The sequence below is a fragment of the Papaver somniferum genome, unplaced genomic scaffold (assembly GCF_003573695.1).
Source record: "Papaver somniferum cultivar HN1 unplaced genomic scaffold, ASM357369v1 unplaced-scaffold_123, whole genome shotgun sequence".
NCBI classification, from domain to species: domain Eukaryota; kingdom Viridiplantae; phylum Streptophyta; class Magnoliopsida; order Ranunculales; family Papaveraceae; genus Papaver; species Papaver somniferum.
The window spans coordinates 3067763-3074669 of NW_020621381.1; the positions used below are offsets into that span (position 1 = coordinate 3067763).

General features: G+C 40.0%; 1 long non-coding RNA gene across 1 annotated transcript; it reads left to right on the forward strand.

Annotated features, from left to right (window-relative positions):
* Positions 1–3168: 3168 nt before the first annotated feature.
* LOC113331078 lies at positions 3169–4641 on the forward strand. Its single transcript, XR_003350674.1, has 2 exons — positions 3169–3329; positions 3590–4641. It is a non-coding gene; the product is annotated as an uncharacterized LOC113331078 (long non-coding RNA).
* Positions 4642–6907: the final 2266 nt, after the last annotated feature.

Consider the following 6907-nt stretch of genomic DNA (forward strand, 5'->3'; position numbering starts at 1 on the left):
TCATGCCATACCGATATTAAGGGTTCTGCCGAGGAACATAGCACAAGAAAGGTACTCTGTGAGTCCTATATTAATAAGCAATATAGGCAGGCGCCGAAATTTACAGAGCATCTGGGGTAGTTGCTACACGCGCCAGTCTGGATAAATTTTATATAAACATATTGAACGGCTCAATAATTGTGCCAGCGGAGAGGTTGACACTCATGGCTTCGCTTCCTTACAGAGTGATGTCACATCAGATGCAAGGTTTTATAATTTTAACCCTAAGCTAAAAACCACCATCAACATTAAGTCCCCTGCTTAGATCGTAACAGTGGCATTGTTGTGGGGTGAGCATGAGATGGTGACAGACAAGGATAAAATCGAAACGGAAAGTCATGAAGAGATTGTCTGGAAGATTTGGCTAACCTTTGTCAGGAGGCATGAAAAATCTGTGATCCTTGCATTGGCGGCTTTACATGAATTCGTATTGGCCATAGGGGGTTGGCGTCATCGCTGCAACTTTGGCTACTGATCAGCAGAGGTGACACTGCAACTTGGTCCGCGGAACGGGCGTTGGCTGGCTACGGAAAGGTGGATGGCGTTGCTTTGGATACGGAGTGCTGGAGCCATGGCGCTGTTTTGAATAACGAGGATGGCGCTGCTTTGGGTGGTTGTGGAGCGGAGAAGATGGCGCTGGTCTTTGGCTGGCTGTGAAGCGGAGAAGATGGCGCTGGAATTTGGCTGGTTGTGAAGCAGAAAGATGGTGTTGGACTTTGGCTGGATTTGGAGCGGAGAAGATGGCGTTGTAATTTGGCTGGCTGTGAAGCGGAGAAGATGGCGCTGGACTTTGGCTGGTTGTGAAGCAGAAAGATGGTGCTGGACTTTGGCTGGCTGTGGAGCGAAAAGATGGTGCTGTCTAGGTCACGGAATGGCAGGGATAGATGCTGACCTGGATGCCAAACCCTAATTATCCCATATAGACAGGTATCTAATCCAGCTAGTATCCCGCGTTCGGAGCCTTAATACACGGCTGGTAAAAGGGTTTTCTTTCTCAGGCTTCATCAATCTGCTCAATATAAGAGGCAATCTTGAACCTTTCGTTCATATAGATCATCATAGAATTGCGACCATCCTCTTCACAGGTACCGTCTCGTGTCTCTTCTCCTAGTTTTTCATTTTATCTTCTTCATCATGTAGATTGCCGATGCAGACATGGTGTAATTTTTTTTGTAGCATATATTGGGATCTTCCGGCGATGACCGTACCTCTGACTCTTCGGAGAAATTTTTTGAAGTCGACAAACCCAAGTTTTCTTCACATGAGGAGGTATTAGACAAAATCGACTCTTTGTTCCGTGAGGCTGGCGAGATTATACAAGGCATGTCCCTCACCCATCTACGCATCGTTCGGGTATGTGTTCAGGCTTTCATGGCTTCGATGGACATGGAGGAAAAGAGGAGACATGATGAAGCATCCCAGCGCGTCGGGAAGTCTCAATGTGATGAAGTTTCTCCATAAACCAGCGCCAGGGCTGAGAGATTCGCCTCTCGAGTGAAACGACGAAGTACTGAATCCAGGAAACTTCTAGGTGAGAGCCAGTTTAATTACCCCATCCATAATAGTATCGTAATCCTTGATCCTGATGTGGACGAGCCGGAGCATCCTCAAGAGGTTGTTGGAAAAGTTCCTGATGAAGATGTCGACGCGGTTTGCGAGACTGAAACAACTTCTGGAATGGATGACGAAACTGTTGTTGGGGAAGTCGGAGCGTCTGCTGAGGATGCCGTCAAGGCAGATGGGGAGGCGGTGGAAACATATGTTGAAGCCGTTGGAGAAGCTGTGGAAACATATGCCGGGACCGCTGCTGAAACGAATTCTGGATGGGATGCTGAAGCTGCTGCTGAAACGGCTTCTGGATGGGATGCTGAAGCAGCTGCCGAAACGTCTTTTTGAAAAAGCTCTGATGGAGGCGTCATTACTTGTCATTTACGACTAGTTCTTTTTCTTCACTTTTGCTATTTCTTCTTGGCGTGTAGCCGCTTTTGATGCTTTCAGGGATTTATTTTTATTTTCTCGTTTATATGACGGAGATAGGGCTTCGCCAAGTAATATTCTTTCATTCAGCTTTTTTAGTTTCACGTCTTGAATGAATGAAAAAATCTTTGAACTGAAAAGAATCTGAAACCTCTCTTGCGAAAATAAGTTCCTTGATTCTCCTAGACCATCCAGCAAATGGAAAGACGTCGTACGCAAATAGTGTGGATGGAATTGCCACGCGTGCTGGCCAGCATGTTGTTTTCGCAGCTAACACCTCTGAGTGCTGGCACTATCCATAACGACCCAAAACATGGAAAATAATAATAATGGTTAAAGGTTTAACCGACCTGTTTCTTGGCTCCCCCTTGTAGTAGCACAGTTGTCGCACGCCACGAGAAATAGAGGAGCGTCAGCTGAGACTTGAAGCCAGATATCCTTGAAGAAGATATTTGTTCCGCCACTTGATGATTATCTTTCTTGCATATTCTCTTCTTCGGTGTTTTCGAATAAGGTATTTCTTGTAGGGTTTGACTTTTCTGGTTTCGATTTGATAGACAATGCTTTTTATGAGGGTTTGGATTTAATCGATGTTTTTCTTTTGAAATAATCCAAGAAAGCTTATTTTTGAAAGGAAGATGCTTTTAATTAAAATTGAAACCATAGACATGAATGCAAGCAGTGCAATCACTTTGGGAGGAATTACAAGTATTGAATGAAATGGAAATTTCTGAAAGAAATACTAACGAGAATTTTGAGGCAAGAGGCGGTGTAACACTTTCAAGTTTTAAAGGGTTTGAGCCAGCGGGCATGTATTATTATACCTTCAACTTTTCGGCATTGATGAGCTTGCAGTACACTACACCATTTTTGCGGATTAGCAACAAATCGTTGCGAATTCGCAACAAAATTTGCCACCGCTCAAAATTAGCAACGGCTCGTTGCAATTGCAAAATTTACAACTGTATCAAGCCGTCGCGAATGTTTTGGCCCTGTTGCAATTCGCGACGGCTGACAAAACCACATGTGTTATCCAACTGTGTGCAAGGTAACACCTGAATTGCAGGCATGCGAACCAACTGTGTGCTACGCAACACCTTATAACCCTAGTTTCTATCATTTTATCCCATTCTCTCTTTCCATTCACAGGAAAACTCCCTGTTCCTCCTACTCCTGTTCCTCTTCCTCATACCCATACTCAAACTCCTCCGATTTCTTACTCAGTTCTTCTTCTTCTTATTCATTATCATCATCGTTGGTCAACTGTTCGATTTATAATCGTCCTTTCTCTCTTTCTACATCTACCAACATAGGTAACTAGCAGATTTAGTTTAGTTTTGATTTCTTTTTTCCATCAGATTTATCTAATTTGTTTTTGTTTTCGAAATTTATGGTCAATAATTAGAAATGGGTGAAACTTCTTTTTGCATAGATCGTATGAGGTTGTTTAATTTGATTCATGATTTTAAATGTAATTATGACTACGAATCTATGGATTTGATAGATTTTTTTTTTCTCACTGGTTTCTAGGGTTTTTTTTTCACTGAGATTTAATGGGTGTTGTGTTTGATAGGAAGCTAATTTTGGGTGATTTCAAGATGAAATAGATGAAGATGAAATGGTTATGTTGAGTAACAGAAAGTCAGGGAAACGAGTAGTGGAAATGGGTTTAATGGTAAGCCGCTGTAGTTCATGTTGGCAGTGATACGGAGATAGAGAAGGTATTGGTTGTTGTTTTTGAGTTCGAGAGAGGTTGAGCTCCATTGAGTTGCATCTGTGATGTTGTTGGTAATGGAACTGTTTGTGATGCTGCTATGGATCTGAGGCAATGTGGTGGTTGAGATGATGAGTGGTTATTATGAAGTTATGGATTTGAACTAGAGAGTGTTGTCAAGAAGATTGGGTACAGGTTCAAATCATATTTGGTGTATGCTACAGGTTGTGGTGTGGATTAGAGGTTGTTATGGATATGATGATGTGGGTCACGCTGGTTAGTACATGAAAGATAGGATTCTGGTGAAGATGGATTTGGTGATGTTGGTTTGAGAGATTGAATGAGTTTTGAAGATGTAGCTTTGTGCAACTGTGACTATTGGGAGTTGATTGAGCCGAGAGTTTTCTACCAGTGATAGCGAATGGATGTGTATGCTTATGTTTAATTTGCAGGGAAATGGAAAGCTATAGAAGAGTACCGATTGATGCACAGCAACACCACCTGGTTGTGCATGCAAAATGTTCGACGCAATGCATGATACACTAGTCTCGAGTATGATGGGTTTATTTAATTTTCTAAAAAATATTATGCAAGCCTCGGGTATCATCAGCTTTGCTCCGTAAACATAATGGTGCATTGGGCACCTTATGTAGTTTTAATTGATGATTTTTGTTGGAAATGCAGGATGGAGGGATGTATGTGATATGTATGTTGTTGTTGCTGCTAATGGATACTTGGAGTAACAAGCTTTTCTTATCTAATTTGGATCATGGTGTTTCAAATGAGGGTGTCAAAGTAATTTTATTGATTTTCGGAGTAATGTTTTTATGATGGTTTTCATTTTATAAATGCCAAAAGTTTGTAAACTTTGTTGCTCTAAAAATTAATGCCAAAAGTAATTATTTATTGAACAAGTTCTAAAGGGTTTAGATGAGTTCACTTAAAAATTCAGTAAATTATTACAGCTCTTATGATACTACAATTAAAGTATGGGAAACTACACAAGGCAAGTTGATTCATGAACTGAAGGTAAATCTTTTCTTTGTTTCTACTGGTTAGTGATTCAAGTTTGGTAAGATACCTTCTCCACTTATTTTACTTCCTTACATTAATGTCATGCCTTCTCCCCTAGTTTCGGAAGATTAATTGGTGTGCTTAAAAATGTAAAACCTGTACCTTGTAATGAATACAAAGTGGTATTCACAGGGAAGAGTTTCGCATTGCAAGTCAGGGTAGTATGGGTCTCGGAATGCTTGTTGAGCAGGTAACACTGCACAATATTGAAATTTGAAAGAATACACCTATGTCACTCATCAAGCTTTTTGTTTCTTCTTTTTTCAGGGTTCTCAAGTAGTATGTCTTCCTAAGGGGTTTTAGTTCTCTTGGACTTCAATTACGATCGTTTCTTAACTTACCCCCATGGCTAACTTTATAATTTTTTGGATTTGTTCAAGTTAGGAGATCTTAAACTTGGAGATCTTCTAGATACACCTCCTCCTGGTTTGGATGAAGCTTTTGCAATTTATAAGGCATGTATATACGATGAATATCTTCTTTGCTTTAGATGCTTTGCAATGACTGATCTATCTTCTTCTTTTTTTTTTTTTTTTTTTTTTGGGGGGGGGGGGGGGGGGGGGGGGGGGGTGATTCTTTGCTAATTACTATTCCGCCTTCCAGGTTCTGCAATGCGTTGAATCCCAAGAGTATAACATGTTTACACAAATTGTTTTTGATACAGCATCAACAGTAAGCACAACTTGTTTACTTTATAATTTTCTTGTTGTATTTTCTTTCTTATATCAAGTGTTATATCTTCGTTATTTTACTTACAGGGTCACTCTAAGTATGTTGTCTATGCCTGATTTCTTGGATGCATCAATAGTCAAAATCCTTAAGGTGTGTCTTAATGCTGACTAATCATATTGCCTATGACTAGAAGCCACCTGAAGATGGCCAGTTGTGATGTAAGAGGGAACCCAGCTTAACTGGTTCTAGTTATGTGGCTAGAGGAGCATACTGCAGTTAATTGGCTTATGCTCAATAGAACACATGCAGAAATTCTTTCAGTATCAGGTAGTATGAGTAGTTAGGTGGATTCTGGTAGAATAAAGGTTCAATCAAATTCTTTGAGTAGTGTCCAAGCACTAGAAGTGCCTACATTTCTTAGGTAGTTGCACCAGGATAGAATACTATCTACCAAATCTATGAAAACATGCTATGAACACACTTTATCAGAATTTTAACTTTTCTACTGATATATGGCCAAGATAAGAGTTAACTTAATACAATACACACATTGGCTAGACTTTTTTCTTGCTCTATTTGGTCCAACACAGGGATATATCAAAGTGACAAGTATGATGATTTTTTGCATTATATTTCTTCTTTCTTGTGTATTTGGAGTTTGCTATCATAAATGGTATTCTCACTTAGGTGGTTAACAATTGATTTCCTGTGTTTCAGGGGTTTGCTGGTGTGTCTCTTTGTTGTACATGTTTCATGCAATGCAATAGGCTTATGATAGATTGGGATCATTTGTTTTGCCATGAAGACCACCAATGTTGTGCAAATTACGTCAAAATTGCATGCGATAGAGCTTGGTGCCCATCCAGGTCTGCTAAAGAAAATCCCTAAGGTTAAGGTCCTTGTCCTCCTATTTTTTACAGTTATTGTCTAATTAAGCATAACACTGCTACATCTATAAACTTGAGTGGGGATTCCAGACTTTTTTTGGTTGTACTTACCATTTTCTTTAGAAACTTTCGAAATGTTTACTGAATTATTAGTAATGGAGAAGTACATCTTTCGTAAATGCACACTTAATTCAAGTCTTTTTCTTTGTTCAATGCACAATTGATGTATCTCAGTAGTATCTGGCCTGAAAATGTTGCAGCAAACTCTTGACTAGGTCAACAATAATTTGACTTGACTTTTTTTTATTTTGCAAATATTAGCAACGACCAGGAACTGTTGCTAACTTTTGAACCAGAATAATAAAACCGGGTCCGGCTAAGATTAGTCGTTCTAAGTTTTTTTGGTTCTAAATTTCGCAACTAATATAGGGCAGTTGCGAATTTTCCTTTTCGCAACGGCTTCAAGCTGTTGCGACTAGAATATAGCAACAACAGCTAGCTGTTGCTAAACCTATTCGCAACAGCTAAAGCAGTTGCAAAGTCG